An 18452-nucleotide genomic window follows, 5' to 3' on the forward strand; every position below is an offset into this window, starting at 1 on the left:
CCAAGGGACTGCCAGGAAGATGCTCCTTCAGGTTTCTTCCCTCTGGACAAATGGTGGAAAGAGAGAGTGACTCTGGTGCTCACCCCTTGCTCCCACAGAACGCTCATCATCTTCTGTTAAAGCACTTATCAAACTTTATCATGGTTATTTGCTTAGATGTCAGCACTAGACTATGAACTCCACAGGGGGACTTTATCCTTCACATCTCTCAAAGTGCCTGGAATATAATGGGACATTTTAAATATTTGCTTGTTCATTTTATCAAACAGGGCTTAAACACCTACTATTGCCAGATAGAGAGTTAGTCAATGGGGATACAATGAGGGATACGTTAGGGTCCCTTTTCTTAAGTTGCTCATAGTCTGGCCAGGGAGACAGACATACAAAGATAACATTGATAATAACATGCTACAGATGCTTCCCTGGATGTACAGGGCTCCATGGAGGGAATCATTAAAGAGGGGGCCATTCTACTGGGGAGGGGAAAGGTGGATTAGGAAAGACACAAAGTGATTGTAGAGGTACAAGCAAGAAGCTACACAGACCAGTGGAAATGCTACCTCAACAGCCTTTGAGAGAAGTAGCAGGGTCTGATATACTAGCACTATCAGTGGGGATAAGAGAAGATGCATTAAGAGGTAAAAGGAAGGTGGTTCTACAGAACTCAGTGGCCACCAGTGATATACGAGTTAAGAAATTGCTTACGCAGATAATAAGAGTATGGGAGTCCTCAGTAAGGCTTTTCTTTATAATGAAAAGCAGCCCAAATTATTTTCCTTACTAACAAAGAGCAGCCTGTAAAATCCAGCTGCAGACCTAGATACTGGCAGTTGTGGCAATCATGTTCAAGATGACGACTCCATCTTCTCTTCTCTTTGCCAGCCATGTGTACAGGAAGAAGCAGACAAGATGGCGCTGATCAACTGGAATGCCTATTTGCATAATAAGATTAGCATGGGGGAAAAGCCTTCCCCACACACTATGTAGATGTCACAACTGATCAAACCAATCTATGAGCCCTATGTAAATCAGACACCGCCTCCCCAAACTGTATTATAAAATGGCGCATTAGCACCAACCGTTACTTTTCTCTGCTAGGAGACCCTCTTTGGAGTTTTCTCAACATGAGGAAGCTTTTTCTCTCTCTTTTCTTCTTTTTCTCTCTCTTTTCTTCTTTTTCTCTCTCTTTTCTTCTTTTTCTGTTAAACGTTCTCCTCCAAAACCCACTCCTCATGTGTGTCCGTGTCCTGAATTCCTTCCGCACTGAGACCAAGAGCCAGGGTATGTACCCTAGTCAAGGGAGCCCTTTCACCGGAATATAGAGCCAGAAGGAAAAGGAGAAGTTGGAGTTAACCTCCTTCTGGCATTGGTGACTGAGTCACCGAAACAGGGAAAAGGAAAGAAAGAAAGGAGGTCACGATAAAGGCTCTAATGTCATGGCTGTGTTTGTTAATCTCAATAATCAATTTAACTGTGTTTGCTCAGGTTATTACAATTGCCTTGGCTTTGAATAGGTACAACTTACCTTGTTGCAATTAACCCTAGAAGAACTCCATTTACCTGTGCCACAGTACAAAGGAAATATCACAGGCAGCAAATGCATGAACTTAGATTGAGGTCTGGCTCGGAAACCCTGAGTCCCAGTTTACTCACCTCTATGCCAGAGATAAGCATTCCTTCCCTGCCTGCCTACATTATTAGTGTGTGGTGAGGGCGGAATAAGATTATGTATCTAAAAGCTACACAATACAAGAAGTGAGATATGCAAGCCCTTGTGTCCCAAGAATTTGGAGGGACACTGGCCTTTCCAGCAGAATTGGGGTCACTGACAGAAGGCTAATGAAAATTAAAATCACCAACTGCCTTGAAGTAAACAGATCTGACTCTTGAAGCTAAAACTCTGAAGACGATATTTGCCAAGTGGCACTGCTCAAAGGAAAGTATCCTGTCAAATCCACCCAGCCTGAGCTCCAGATTGCTGAAATTTCGGGAGGCCCATTTATCAGAGGAAAATTACAACTTCCTTGATCAGGTCACCCCGATTTGCACAGGTGGTAACCCTAAATCTTGGCCAATTTCCAGTTTGGGTAATTCTATTTAGCTTTTCATGATTCCAGCTTCGGCTTCACTGGGGACATTGTCCTTCCCTCCTGTCATCCTCCTGGAAATTGCCATGGCTAGGAGAGATCTCACTACATTTTTGTGTGCTGAGTAGATTTTCCTCTGCTTTGAAATGAAGATATTTTTCTTGTTAAACCAATTTCCAGGTAACTTATTTTTAGAAACGTAGCCCCAGACCTTTTCTCACTAACCAGGTAAATTAGAGAATGAGAGACTATAATAGCTCTTCCGGAACTTGATTGTTTGTTTGCAGGGTCTGCAAAGGCAAAGAATTGCTAGTGGCCAGGCAGATCACATAAAGTGTGAAAAGGCCAGTGGGGTGCAAGACAAATGGGAGTGATAAGGACTGGGGAGTTCATTTCACATCTACACTCATTTTTTAAGAGTAAAACATTGTAGAGTATAAACAAAACTCATTCCTGAGATTAATTTGGTTTCCAGGTCACCATTTGTTAAACTCTAATAATCTAACCTGTGAATCTTACAGATTAAAAACAAATAACAGAGGCACTGAGAGAGACAATTTACAGAGCCAGTTGAAGGTAAGTCTGTGTTATTGTCACACTTCCTGTCACACAATCCACACAGCTGGGCTTCCATTCCAGGTTGCTTTCTCTTCCAACCTTTAGAAAGTTGCATTATCCTATCACAGTTTCCCTGCTTTCCTAACATTCTTTCTTACTATATCTCTTATGCTAATAGTATGCATTTTTTTTTTTATTATTTTTGGTAGAAAGAATGCTGGGACTTTGAACGATATGGGTCCAGTCCTGGTTCTATCCCATATTGGCAGATTAACCTGGTCTGGTTTCTTAACTAATTTTAAGTTTACTCATTAGTGGGCACTATTACAAACTAAAGATTGCTCATCTAATTCAATTTAAAATTTTAATGCCATTCAAATTTTTAAAATTATCTCCAAATAGTGCAGTAGGCCCACACTAGGATACTATTCATTTGAAGATTGAAGTCACCACCTATACTTAGTAAATTGATATTTTCTGTAATTGAGACCCTTCCCACCAAAAATGCTGTCCATTATGCAGTAAGTATCCATTGGGAAATCAGATTCTTATTAACTGGATTAGTTCCCATTAGAATTATTTTAGAAATTGTTTTGGAACATTGTTTTTAGAGAGATGTGGGATTAAAAACTTGTTCTGTCATTTAAAATTTTTGTGACCTTGGATAATTATTAAAGCTTAGTTTCCCAATCTGTAAAATGAGAAAACAATAGCTACTTCATTAGCACAAGATTAAATGAGACTGTGTGCAATGCCCCTGGCACATATGCTAAAGTAATAGTTACATTACATAGTCAGGTATCTTCGCTAACTCTTTCCTTCCTTTCCTACCTAACTTTTATGTGACCAAAACACAGGTTTACTCTAGAGGATCTAACTGCTTTATTTTTAAAAAGGTTTTTTAGAAACACATATTTTTTCTAGTTGAAAGAGTCTGGAAAACTAAAAAATATGACATAATTTGAATGGAAGTAGCATTTGGTTGCTTAACATGAACCTGACAAATAAATAGATTTCCTTAAAGTTTCCCAGTAGGACTGTTATCCCTGTCGGTCTCCTAACTCAAACAACATATTAAAGAAGAATAAAGGATGCATAATTTTTTGAGGTCTGAACTCATTATGTGCTTTTGATTTTCAAAGATATTTGTGTTCCAAGTGAATGACAGGTGAGAAAACCTCCTGCCATAATCTCCCACATTCTCCACAAAGGGAAAATTTTGAGTGACAGTTTTGTACTCATAAGCCAACCTTTAGAGAAGTCTCCAAAGGATTTCTCTGAGCATGTGGAGACTTGGTTTAAGTATAATGGCTTGACTGGAGAATGATGAGGCTTGGACAAGTAAGTGATGGTGTGGGGATTGGGACACGATCAAGTAAGGATGAGATGTAGGGTAGGAAAAATAATCCTGGGGCTCTTCTTGCATTATCCCTTTGCCCCAATCCCTGAGGAATCCTGAAATGCTTCATCTTATGGTGGAAGTGGTATGTTTCGTTTAAAATCTTTCGGCACTCATCTAGGGACTGAGTCCACTACATCTTTGAATTTTAAAGGAAGCTCCCTCCTCAGAGTTTGCTTCCTGGTTGGTGTTTGAACCAAAATGAGACATACCAGTCCTAGTGATGACCTTTGAATGTACAGCATACCATAAGTTCAAGCACTAGAAAAACTCCTGGTAGATGAGTCCTGAATGTAGGAGCAAATAACTCTATAACTTGAACACTTTCCAGCTCAGCCACCATATTTGATAAATAGAGAAAAGAAGGCCCAGAGAAACTAAATCGATCACCGAAACTAGGAGTTGGAGAATTATGGCTCACAAACCAAATCTGGCTCATGGCCTCTTTTTGTAAACAAGGTTTTATTGAAAAACAGCCATACTCATTCATTTACATATTATATCTGGCTGCTTTCATTTTGCAAGAGCAGAGTGTAGTAGTTGCAACAGGGACCATATGACCCTGAAAGCCTAAAATATTTGTGATCTGATCCTTTACAGAAAGTTTGCTGACCTCTGGTCTAAAATCACATAGTCAACTGGTAACAAAGCCAGGACTACAATTATGGTCTTGAACCACACCAGAAGAGACAGAAATAATATGAAAATTTTTTAAAAATGTATATAAATACTTGGGGCCCTGGAAACAAAAGACATTACTGAACTTGATATATTTCTATTATTTGTATTACTGCTATAATAAATATCAGGATACTCTTCTAAATCTATTAGTCCTAAACTAAACTTTAACCAAGGTCAAAAATTAGAGATGAACTACATTAGTTCACTAGAGTCCTCCATGACCCATGCATCCATTTATCCCAGATAACTGTCAATCTGCTCATCAGACATGCTGTTGTTATACAATCTCTTTTTGTGCCTTTTAAAAAAAAAGGCCTGTTTAAGGATCATTCAGCATCCTAATAAGGATTTCATGAAGATTAAGCAGCAAGGGCATTTAAAGAACAAATCACACCTGACAAACTTCGTAGTCTTTTACAACGTAATTTCAAATTAGCAGATGAAAGGAAGGCAAGGGATCTTATGTCTCTGCCTTTTTGTAAAACACTTGAGACAGGATCTCTCACAAAATGTTAGTGGCAAAGCTATTTTATATCAGCCTTTGCCAATTCAAATGGTCTTCAATGCTTCCACCTAGACTGAAGAGAGAGTGATGATAAATGGCAACCCAAGGAGTTTGGGCATGGATGCAACACCTCTGAGGTTACTAAGCAATATCACCATTAACCTTGAATAGGGCACACTAAAGTCATGATCATCAAATTTGTGGGTGATATTCAGATATAACATCTCAAGGAAGGTAAAAGAAGAAAAAGAATTAAATAAAAGTAAATATATGGACATGGACCCAGCCAAAAAATCTGTGCAGATAAATAATAAGCCAATGTCTTATCCTTGAAGTAGCTCTTCCAAATTTGAGACCCAGAAGTGACTGAACACCCAAATATTGAATTGGAAGTTAGGGTTACTACTACTAGATGTGAAATGTTCTGGTACAGCCTATCCCTATTCAAATTATGAAGATAAAGATTTCTAAGCAGCAAGGCATATTGGTTGTTAAATAATAAAGGAAAAATAACCAATTCATTCATTTGTGTACTCAGTCATTCACTCACTCACTCTAAACTGGGTGCCAGTCATGTGCTTGTCACTGCTTTAAGTACAAAACAAGCATAGATCCTGCCCTTATGGAGTGCTTTCCTCTCTCTCTCTCTCTCTCTCTCTCTCTCTCTCACACACACACACACACACACACACACACACACACACACACACACACACGGGTTTTCTTGGGAGCTGCTAAGTACTAGGAAGTAAAATAAAGCAGGATGATATACAATAGCAGAGGAGTGGGGGACAGGCTGTATTGCATTTGATGGTAGGATGAGGGAAGCCCTCTCGATGAAATGGAATTTGAGTAGAGAAAGGATGATCGAGACAAAGGAAACAGAAAGTGCAAAGGTCCCAAAATGAGAGCACATTTGATACTTGGAGAACACACAACAGGAGTATGGAGAATAAAAGGAAAGGTCCTGGGAGCTGAGATCAGAGAGGCAGACAGGTGCAAAGGTAAATATTATCTTGTAGGTTTTGGTAAGATAAAATTTGGTAAGGTAAAATCACTTCATATTTTATGTTCATTGAGATGAAGAGCCACTTTGAGACAGAAACTAACACCTTAAAATGATCACTCGGGTTGCTGTATGGAGAAGAGACAAGGGAGCCAGGTAGGAGGAGGAAGGCAGGTTGAGAGGATAGTACAGTATTTTAAGTGAAAGCTGATAGCAGCTTAGACTTCAGTGGAGGCAAGCAGTGAAGGTGACCAAAAGTGGTTGGATTATGGCTATGTTTTGAAGTTATATTCAATAGGATTTATCACTTGTTTGGATGTGGAAAGAAATAGAATGAAATGAATCACAGATGCCTTTAAGGTTTTTTGGCTTGAACACCAAGATAATGCAAGTTGCCATTTTACTCAAATGGAGACAACTGGGAGAAGAGACAGCTGAGGGGGTAGGAATCAAGATTTCAGTTTATACCAATTCAGTGAGTCAGAGCATTGCACACATCACTCTTCCTTATACCTGATCTTTCTGAGAACCTTCTGGAGTTCTCCATCCTAGGACCCTAAGTGGTCATCATAACTTGAAGTTTATGTCATGGTAACCAACATTAGGGAGCAAGTATTATGCCCAAGATAAAAAAGCAAACAAACAAACAACAACAACAACAACAAAATTAAGAACACACAGAAAAAGCCACAAATCAGAAATACCACTGCCTCTACCAATGAAAAGCCAAAAGTTAAATCTTTTGAAAGGTTAGTAAGAAATAGCAAGGAGCAATTTGGTTTTGGTCATGCGATATTCAAAAACAGATCTTGAGGGTGGTGAATTTAGAGATGGGAAATGAAGAATAAAAAGAGGATTAGGGAAGATGTTAATTTGCATGCTGCCTTTGGAAAGTAGAGTTATGTGTGGGTTAGAATCTATTGTTCTCAAATTCAGAACAAAGATAACAAATAGTGTAAAATTGTGGCTTGTCATGATTAGCTGGTCACATTCAGAAAGTTACTTTTTTTTTGGCACTTCAGTTTCTTTCTCTGTTAAAGATAAGGTATAAACTAGATAGCTTTTTACAATGCTCCCATCTTCCAAAATTCTAGATTATGGCCACTCCCACTGTATCATTTCTCACCTTATGACATGCACCCCTCCCATGAAGTGTGTTAATAGATGAAGAGGAACCGTTTCAAGACATCCATTTAGAAAGATAGTAATAGCATCAGAAAAAAGTAGAACAAAGAAAATTAGATAAAATTCACTCTCTACCACAGAAGGTTATACAAACTTTCCCTTACTCCGCCAGAGTCCACTTACCTTTTGAGCTCTACCCCATATGTTGAAGTGGGAAGTGTCCTACACAATGCAAAATGTTTGACAGCATGCTTAACCTCTTCCCATCAGATTCCAACAACACTACCAACCTCCTCCTGTTGTATGTAACAACTAAAAAACATCTCCAAACATTGCCAAATGTCCCCTAGGGGGAAAAATTGTCTCTACTGGAGAACCACTGATCCGAGAGAAGCAGGCCTACCGGTTCCATTTTCCTGCTTGAGTGAAACACCACTGTGGGTGGCATACCTTCTGACCACGGCTCATCACACCAGCTTACAGATAAGAATACTTGCCCACCATATAAATTCCCATCCACACAATTAAGTAAGACATGGTTTGTGTATTAGCATATCCAGCTGCTTGTTTGCCTGTCCCTGATATTTCAGTCCAAGTACAGTGGTTTGGCATAAATAATACACAGCTGAAGCCTGAAAGATACTGTAAATATGCAAGTTCAAAACTACTGTGGTTTTTTCAAGTATACTACAAACAAACCACTCTTAGCTTGAGCGGGAAAGGAAAAAATCCAACCCTAATACCATTACTTAAATAGGCCCATTAAAAATGAGCTGTGGGTGAAATACGCCTTTATTAAACAGATGACATTACATCAGGAATGATGAATCATAAAGTTTCTTTTCGGTATTACAATGGTATACGACCTTTTAAACTTTAATCACTCACCTCATATTCTGCACTACCATCAGGTGTGCAGGCTTCTTGCTGATTACATTAACATGAGGCAGCTGGGGAGCTATTGGCATCCATTCTCGACCGGCTTTTAGTAGCATGGCTCCACGACACAAAGCCAGAGCTGGGGCAGCCGCAGGCTTGTCTGGAAAGGGAAGCATGGCCTCCAGCTCACTGCCAGAGTCCAGCAGTTACAGGAAAAGTACTCTTGTGTCTTACATACTACTGTTCTCCCAGAAGTTGGCATAGGATCCAGCACACAGTAAGAACTCTATCAACGCTTATGGAACAAATCTCAAAGGGACTGGAATAATCTGTTACATTTGGACAGGGCTTCCAGGTTAAAAGATCGTTATTCAGTTTTCCCAGGGAGCGGGTGAAGAAGGCCCAGGGTCACACTGGTAATAACTAATGGAACTGGATTACAGTTTGTGTTCTTTCCACTGTGGATAGAAGACAACACTGTGCTGTTGATAAAAGCACAGGCTTAGCTTCCATCCCAGCCCTTCAATAACTGTGCAACCTTTCACAAGTCATTTAAATCCCCTAAAATACACAGTCCTTCTAGGTTGATTGGGAGAACTATTTGAGATGATGCATGTAAAAAGCTTGCCATGATGGGTGGCACATGGTAAGCACCCAATGAATGTTATTTATAATTATTTACAGCTTCATAAAATATCCTATGGACAAACTGAAAACTACAGAATCCTTAATGGAAAGCAAAATTTGATTTGTCAGTTACCTTGTGAACCATCACCCCTAAAATTTGATTGAGGCCCCAGTTAATCTGCATTTACCTTTCTCTCGATCTTTCTTATTTCTACTTGTTAGGAAGCTGAGTAAGGGACAATTAGTCGTTTGCCCCTTAATAGCCTCAACCCGCAACCTGATACCAAAAGTATCCCACGGCCCCTCTTGAGAAGTTTCATTTCATGAAGTCTTTGTGTCAATGATAATCTAACTAATATGTAAGTATTTTTAATCGTAGTTCTTCTCACCAACATTTTAAATGGCAGAGAAGAAAATATAAGGAGGTTCAAGAAGAATTTTAGTAAAGGTTTTTGATAGATTTGGAAGTTAATAAAAAACAATTTTGAAATAAATCTTTTGAGTTGTAGCCATGTAAGAAAACTAACATTTTCTAAAAAGAATTATCCATTGGTTTCTGTTCAGAGACAATATGCAAGTGTGGACAATATGCAAGTTTAGATAAAACATTATTTTGCCCCAGGATAGCATATTCTATGCTCCTTACGAGACTTCATCCAAAATTAGGATTTCATGTATCATTTAGTATACTTTAGCTATAAATTTCATGAACACCAACTAAAGGAACATAAATGGTAAATCACAGAAAGTCAGGAGATATGTTGATATTAGAGTTCATTATCCTGTTATCCCAACAATGTCAGCAAGTTTCCTTCCATCTTTCATTCAGCATTGTCAGTTGCTGCTTTGGTCTCTTGCCTAGTTTCCTCCAAGGTCTCTAAATGCCATCATACCTTTTCAACATCATCATAACCAGAAGAAAGGGCTACTTCCTTAAAGAAGTCTCTTTTGTTAATAGCAAAGAAATCTTTCTCATATTGTCACCAGCGGGTATTATTTTCCGTTCCATGGGTTGGTTCTGGTTCACATAATTACCCCCCAAACTAATCATTGGCAGAGAGAGTGAAATTATCATGACTGACTTAAAACAATCATGATTCAGCCACTGAATCATGATTTAATACTCTGAGCAAAGCTGAGGTTCTGCTTGCAAGTTAGAAGGTGACTGAGCAATGGCTATTGGGTAGGCAAACAATTGTCTGTTATCATCCCATTAGTCATATTCTAGTTCAGTGGTTCCTGAATCACCTTTTAAACATTCTGCTCATATGCTAAGTCAATTATATTACAATCACTGGAGTAGGACACAGCAATCAATACTTTTTGAAGCTCCCTGAGTGATTCTGAAGTGTAGAGATGTTTGGGGATAACCGTCCTAGCTATCAGTTCATGTGAGCCATATTAGCAGGGGTCTACTGAGAGATTTCCTTTCTGGTCCACAGGGATCCTGCAGGTCCGATTTGGTCCCATTGGACACGGAAATGCCTTATGACTTATGTTGACTTGAACAGAATATGACAATATGTCATCATACCACTACAGAATCAACACAGCAATCCAAATATGAGAGAAAACCAAAAGTTCCCCAAAATTAGCTGAATATTTTAAAGTATTAAATTTTTTATTGTTTTACAAATTTTAAGCCAATTTTTCATTTCAAAATGATGATTAAAATGGGATAAAATAGCTCTGCATCATAACTTACACTAGAGAGTTTCAGAATGGTAAAGATCACCTAACACAACCACTGGGATGTTAGCTTTACATGACATTTTACAAGGCAAGAATTTTTTTACCCATTTGGTCACTGCTGTGTCCTCAGTGCCTAGATGAACATCTCATACCATGCCTGGGTTTATGACTCCTTGCTCAATTTCCTCACCTGTTATATGGGGACATGAATACCTTATATGTCCCATAGGAGGAAGGAACAACTGCATTTTGAAGAAGCAAAACTGAGAACCAGTTCTAGCACTACCAGCTGAGTGACATGCTACGGAGTCACTTAATCTCCCTGAGCTTCTGCAGGAAGAGAAATTCTATTTTGTACCTCAAAGAGTCTCTATGGGACTCCAGGGTGGTGGTGTATGTGAAAGCGCCTTGCAACATGTACATTCCTATACAGATAGGAGTGATTATTTTAAAGGAGATAAACATAAATGTTCAATTAATGCAAGACAAAATTCAGAGTGCCTTCCATCTGAAATGTGCTTTTCTCTTTCTCCCTCTTCCTCTGTCGCTCTCAAAATGTTAATACGGGTCTCCTCTATAAATAACGATAGTGGCATACTGACATCCAGATTTAAACGCTGCAGCACAGCACCCTGTACAAGGAGAAGGCTGACACAGAGCTTCTATTTTTATATGTTTAGTGATATATCCAAGTGTCACTCAACAACAACAGGAAAGGAGTGACTGAGCCGATATCATTCACTCATATCTTCACCCCTCCCCCGCCTACCACTCCGACACATCCGTGACAAGCGCTGCCTGGCTCCACCTGCTCACCACCTGTCAATATCTGGGTTGAAAAAAAAAAGACTCCAGCACATGACTCTTAATTTTTATTAGTATAAATATAGATATTCTAAATAATAATCTATGCTCAGCACTTACATTGCAAGGTGACAAGAATTCCATTGCACTACTTCTTGAAATGTTCTATCTCTGTATCAGATGATCCCTGCAAAGGCTACTCCAGACTTCCTAAGATGGAAATCAAAATAGATTGTGGCATTCAACTGAGATCACTGGGGAAATACAAGGAAATACCATGGACTCTGATTACAACTTCTATGAGGACATAGGACCAATTCTCCTGACTTCAGAGAAAGGTGCTCCTATGATTTTATCTCCTAACTGAGCAAACCAATGCTATGACCCCTCCCTTTTCCTCACAAACCTTTCAGAGGCTACACTGGGGCGTATTATCAGGACAGGTAGGGGTAAGAGCCTCATCAACTGAAAATCAATGTGGCTCATCACAGTCTCAAAACACCTAGGAATGTGTCATACACAAAAAGATCAAAGCCCCCCCCAGCAAACAAGTGACACGGAAACCCAACAGTGCTTGTGGCCAGGAGAAGAAGTGAACACATGCCTTAATAATTCATTATTTGGTTGTTATTCAATATGCTACATGTGATTTATAAGTTTGCTTGTTGTAGCAATTTGATTGAAGTAGCTAGTCATAGCAAAACAGAGACAGCTATGAAACCAGGCAATCATAGGTTCAAATCCTGTCTCTGTAAGTTCCTGGATGTGTGACTTCTGAACATGTTATTTTACTCGTTCACATTTGTTTCCTCATCTGTCATAGATATGGCAATACTTGGAAGATTATTGTGAGGATAAAATGAGAGTATATATATAATACGTACTACAGTGGCTGGTTTATAGTAAGCTATAGCTAATACAGTTGTCCCTGGTCCTTGGGGGTATCTGCAGTGATTGGTTCCAGGACTCCCTGAAGATACCAAAATCTGCAGATGAACAAGTCCCTTATATAACGTGGTATATATAGTGTTTGCATGTAACCTACACATTCTCCCATATACTTTAAAATTACTTTAAATCATCTCTAGGTTACTTAGAATACCTAATGCAATATAAATGTTACCCAAGTGTCCATCAACGGATAAATAAAGAAAATGTGGTACATGTACACAATGGAGTGTTATTCAGCCTTGAGAAAAAATGAGATCCAATAATTTGCAAAAACATGGATGGAACGAGAGATCATTGTGCTAAGTGAAATAAACCAGGCACAGAAAGACAAAAATTGCATGTTCTCAATTATTTGTGGGGTACAAAAATCAAGACAAACTCATGGAGATAGAGAGTAGAAGGATGGTTACCAGAGACTGGGAAGGGTAGTGAGAGTGGTAGGGGAGGTGGGGATGGTTAATGGATACAAAGAAAAGTAGAAAGAATGAATGAGACCCACTATTTGATAGCACAGCAGGGTGATTATAGTCAATAATAACTACTTTGTACTTTTTAATATAACAAAAAGAGTGTAATCAGATTGTTTGTAACTCAAGGAATAAATGCTTGAGGGGATGGAGACCTCATTCTCCATGATGTGCTTATTTCACATTACATGCCAGTATCAAAACACCTCATGTACCCCATAAATATATATACCTAATATGTGTCTGCAAAAATTAAAAATTAAAAGAGTTTTAAAATTTTAAATGGTGTATAGTTTTTGCACTGTATTTTAAAATTTGTATTACTTTTATTGTTTCTTTGACATTTTCAATGCACTGTTTAATCTACAGATGTGAAACCTGTGGATACAAAGGGCTGATTGTACTTCTTTTAACCTGAGTGCATACAAAAATGCTGTTTTAAGCACTTTCTAAGGTATTTCTAAGTGTTTTAGTAGACTTAGTGGTTTCTTTCTCTCTAAAACATTACTTCTACAATTGAATTTTACCCAAGATAACAATGTGGAGCCTAAGACTACTCTCTATTTGTTGTTCCATGACATAAATCTTAAAGAAAAGGCACTGACTTAAAGCTTAATGAGTCTATCCAGAAAGAAGCTATTGTTCCAAATCTAGTACAAGAATTTTGGCTAGTATGGACTATACAAACCACAAACAAAAAAACGGAGGGTGGAACAGGATTGTGCTCAAAAAGGCAGGCGAAGTTCTGGGTGGGAAACTCCACTTCTCTCTCTCTCTCTTGGGAATCACTGTGCCCTGAGTTACTCAGGGCCTGGGGCTTGGTGCTTGGGACTCATAGAAAAGTGCCCCAGGGCAGACCTCTAGCTCTGTATTCAAGATTATTCTTCTGTGCTGGAGTTAGAGCACTAATCTTGCTCTGGCTCCAGCACTGTGCTAGAGGAGTTAGTTGAGAAAGGGTCAAGTAGGGGCTGTGGTGCTGAAAGCAGTACGGCAATAATATTAGCAATACAACCATGTTACCTAAGTGGAGGTACCAGCGTATTGTCATTTTCACCCCCAGAAGACTTAGGTGTTTGAAGGTCTTCTCATCCTATGTTCACTCAACAAGAAACTAACAAAGCAGATAACAGTGTTGGTGCACTTACCAATATGAAAAAAATTTCATTTTTCTAAGTTAAGATCTGGCTTCCTAAAGGAAAGATGATTCATATATATTTCTGGAATGTTATATAATCTAGGCACTAGAAAATTTAAATTTGTTATTTTTATTTAACCTATGTATTTGGATAATGGTGTTGTCTCAAATGTACTAATGAGACCATTGAGTTTGAAGAATATTAAGTGGTTAAAATCACAGTATTAGCTGCAGATCTGGATTCAAACTGAAGTCTGCCTGACTGTAAAACCCCTAATAGAAAACCACTGTCACTGTAATTACTGTGAAGAATAGCATCCCACTATTGAAGACTTTCTAATTTGTCCCTGTTGTCAACTGGGTCATGTTTTACCTTCTCAGCTTTATGTTGAAAATTTGCTACTTTGTCAACAAAATCTTATTTACAATGAAGCTAACCACCAAAAAAAAAAAAAAATGGTCCTTATGAAAATAATTACAGATGCTAGTAAGTACACAGCACCAAAGAGATGCTCAAATATATGCACTACCTTAAATTTGAAAGAATTAGAACTAGCAAAAAATCAAACAAAACAAAACAAAACAAATGAGCAATATCTAGGGTGGGAACTGGGGAGACTAAGAAGGTTTCAACACAATTGAGAGCATATATTACAAACTAAAACTTCAAATAAGCCTACTTACTTTTTCCCCGGGTTCATAGAACTCAATACAGAGTCATAAATCAGTCATATAGAAAGGCACGTATGTAGTATAAAGCCCTAAGAAGAGATTATACAAGTTCTTAGTGAACATCTCCAGTGATGGACTCACAAAATCCTAAGGTAACTAAGGCCTTTTCCAAAAGCTCTGATTGTTAGCAAAAAAAAGTTCAGTCCCCCTTATTCGGCCAGTACATTATAATTCTTCCCTCTCTGTCTGTCTACACAAATGCCTACTACACCTCCTGAATAGAACATCAAGAATCTACATCTTACTTGAAAGATTAAGTGCCGATGTGTCTACTGATGCATTTGTGTGAATAGTGGTTGCTTCTTTCTGCTGACCATGAATTCCTGCCTCCTAGGGCTACATAACTAAATGTTTTTCCATAGAACAAGCAGAGATCCCTGGAACAAAAAGAATTACAAAGCATAAAAGCTTTCAGCCGAAAAGAGGAACAGAAAAGATGCCAACTTGTATGGAGATGTGGAAGTGAGAAAACCTTTGATCAGTACTTCATTAGAGTATTCAAGAGGAAGAAACTTGGAAGCTGATGGAAAAATCAAGCAGCCTAGCATAATCGTAAGCTTTACATGCTCTTTTCAAAGGGTTTATTTATTTATTGAATTTTTTTTCAATTCTCTTGTTTGTTAATTTCCATTTTGATTCTAAGTCTATTGGTCAATCAGTGCTGAAAATAAAATGGGACCATGTGACCTGAGAGTATTCTGCCTTATGACTATATGGGTACTGTATGACAAAGTCAGGCTTAATGGTGAGGGTGAAGGGATGAGAGAATTGTAGGTGAAGGAGAAGAACACAGGAGTCGAACACTGACAATGATATCAAATCACTACTCGGAAATTATTTTGCTGGAATATAGTGAGAGTGATTATCCAAAACCCTGTGGATTAGGTATTATACCAGCCTCTACCCTCTGGCCTTCAAGGGTTTCCATAATTTTTACTATAATAGCCTGAGCTATCACTCCATTTCTGACAAAATTAAAGATTGCTTAGTCAAACCAACTCTAAGGAAAGATAAATTAAAGAAGACTCTAACTAATAGCATATTTGTGGAAAATAAAATTTTATTACACTTGAATGAATTCACTATTAGGGTGATTTACCAACAGAATGCTGGGATGTTTTGTCTCTGAAAATACATTATTTCTTAAATTTTATAATTGATAGACAAGGTACAATCATAATTAAGTAGCACTATGAACTAAGCATGATGACTTTCTTAATAATAAGAATTGGTCTCCTAAATAGGCTGTTAAAGCCCAGATAATCTTCTTCACATCTTCAATTTTGTAAAGTTCCCCTGACAAAAAAAAAAAACAAAACCTCTACCAAGTTAGTATTCAGGATAATCCTACTTCTCAATTAGAGTTCTTAATATGGAAAAAAGTTTTTCTGTCCCAAGAGGATATTCTTAAACAACTAGTATTGGTGAGTTTGACCCACTTTCCATAAAATAGATTTTTCCTTATATTTATCTTATTCCTCCCACTTTTCTAGTCGTTTTCCCCTCCCTTCTCCTTTTCATATAACTTATTTTCTCAAGCTGTTCTCAGTTAGGCAGTGTCTGCAAAGAGCGCTGATGTTTTCACTCTGAAAAGTCTCCAGTGATTACACCCAGTTTCTTTCATGCTAGAACTACATATTTATCAACCCCAGAGAGCAAAGATGAGGCGGCACCAGGGTAGTGAGTGATTCAAGGCTGCACTGATTTAAGGGAAAACTTGCTCTAACCCCTTTCTAAGCACATCACCTACAAGTTCCTAATTAGCAACCACCCCAGGCCTTTTAATTTTTAGAGTTGCAAATAATGCTCATTTCTAATAGTTAATTTCCTCCAACAGCAGTCAACATTTTTGCAGACTATTTGGCTTCAAGAAAACTGGACAAGAGTGATGCACTGTTCATCTTGGTCACTGCTTTGTACTTACTTTCTTCCTTGGATGAATATGGTCATTATCAAATACACATATCATTTTCTGAAGCATATTTTAACAATAGGACCTTACGAACCCATGTTACTGATGCTTTTTGCAATATTAACTAGTCCATCTTTACTATCTTCTCCATGTCTTTCTTTCAAATTCTGGATGGAGAATAACTTTCCTTGTATATATTTAATTTTTCTTATCCTGAAGCCCTTACGCCTCTACCATTACCCTTTGTCTTATTGCCTTACAGACACCACTGACCTCTGTAAAAGGTGAGTGTAAGAAAGTCTAAATGCTTCTTCGTCAATACTACACCATTGCACCAAATATGACACCAAGTGGTACACAATCGAAACAGGAAAAGAGGGCAAGACACACACCAATTCCATCAAATTTGCTTCAGTTTCCTGAAAACATTAGATAACAGAACTCTGGATTAAGAGGTTGGGCCCAAAGCTGCATAAGCTTTCCTCCATTTTCTAACATCTGAGAAACTATAAGAGAACATTTTTGCTTTCAAGAAATTTGTGCAAGGATCCTAGATCACTCTATTAATATAAATTATAAACTGCTTACAGTTTGACTTTGGCATTTCTGAAAATTTTGTTTCTTTCTAACTGTCCCTTTTTCCCACTATGTCCTTTTCTTTCTCGGTAAATCCAGGGTGGAGTCTGAGAGTCTGCATTTCCAATGAGGCCCCAGGTATTTCAATGCTGCCTGTCATAAACCACACTTTGAGTAGCAAGAAACTGAATAGTCAAGATATAAGACAGGATAAGTGTACAAGGATATGTACAATTTCATAATTTCCTGAAGAGTACCCTTTTAACAAGGACTGAAGAAATGGCTCTCTCATGACTGAGGAGTGGTGAGTGGATAAAACGTGAGATTTGGAGTCAGACAACATGAGTTCTCAAAGTAAGATTTGGCATTTGCTGAGTGATCTTGAGTTATGAACTTAATATTTCTGACTCTCAATTTTAATCTGTAAAGTTAGGAATTATAAAAATACCTACTTCTTCTGTTGGCTATAAAAATCAAAAGGGATAAACTATGATATGGACTTAAAGTAATACTCGCTTGTTAATATAGGTGAATCATATGCCTTAAGTAGGCCATCGCAGGAGGTAATTTTAGGCAAAGGGTGTTTCCCATAGCCCATCAAATCACAGCAGCAGGCCCTGTGCTTATTCTGCCACTTTAATGGGCAGTCCTAATTGACTACAAAGAAATCTGTAAAAACAAATATCACAATTAAGACCTATTGATTTATGCAGGTGACTTTATTTTCATCAGTTATCCAGTAGTTATGGAGTTATTTGATATGTGTTTTTATCTTGTACATATGTTTCCCGAGTTGTCTCAGGCCCCATAGCTTCAGTAAAACTAAGATAAATAGCTGAGCATAAATTCTCAAGTCTGTTCATTGCTCTACTGTATCTCAGTCTTTTTACTATTATGTTTGTTTAAAGGCAGGTTAGAAATGCTTACCTGTCCCAGAGGAAGAGTAATGTGCTTGGTGTTTAAAATACCCAGCTGGTTGGGATTGAGAGCGACTCATGATATTCTTTGCATGACTTCCTAATTAAAGGAAGGTGGAAGCAACTTTGTCCCAGAATAGTGAAAATCAAGTGGATGCCATCCCATTTTCACCCTGGACTAACACAAGGAAGGGCCGACTTACAATGTCCTGAATGACCTTGAGGGGCCATCTTACCCTGATATTGGGCTCTCCCGGCTATGTAATAATCCTAAATTTTTACAAAACAAAAATGCTTCCAGAATATGGTGTCCAGCTCTATGCAAGATGAAATCTAGGAGTTCACAGTGTGAGGAAATAGAATTGGCAGGTGTTACCAGATTCAATCCATGAGGCAAGC

At 38.2% G+C, this 18452-nt stretch overlaps 1 long non-coding RNA gene across 2 annotated transcripts; it reads left to right on the forward strand.

Moving 5' to 3' along the window:
- The first annotated feature begins 1107 nt into the window (after positions 1-1107).
- On the forward strand, positions 1108-17470 carry LOC126960076 (uncharacterized). Of its 2 annotated transcripts, none has more exons than XR_007727719.1 (6): positions 1108-1281; positions 2609-2663; positions 11544-11701; positions 13151-13235; positions 15011-15200; positions 17236-17470. It is a non-coding gene; the product is annotated as an uncharacterized LOC126960076 (long non-coding RNA). The 2 variants fall into 2 exon arrangements; XR_007727724.1 differs by lacking the exon at positions 17236-17470 and adding an exon at positions 16486-16551.
- Positions 17471-18452: the final 982 nt, after the last annotated feature.

The sequence above is a fragment of the Macaca thibetana genome, chromosome 1 (assembly GCF_024542745.1).
Source record: "Macaca thibetana thibetana isolate TM-01 chromosome 1, ASM2454274v1, whole genome shotgun sequence".
Lineage (NCBI taxonomy): Eukaryota > Metazoa > Chordata > Mammalia > Primates > Cercopithecidae > Macaca > Macaca thibetana.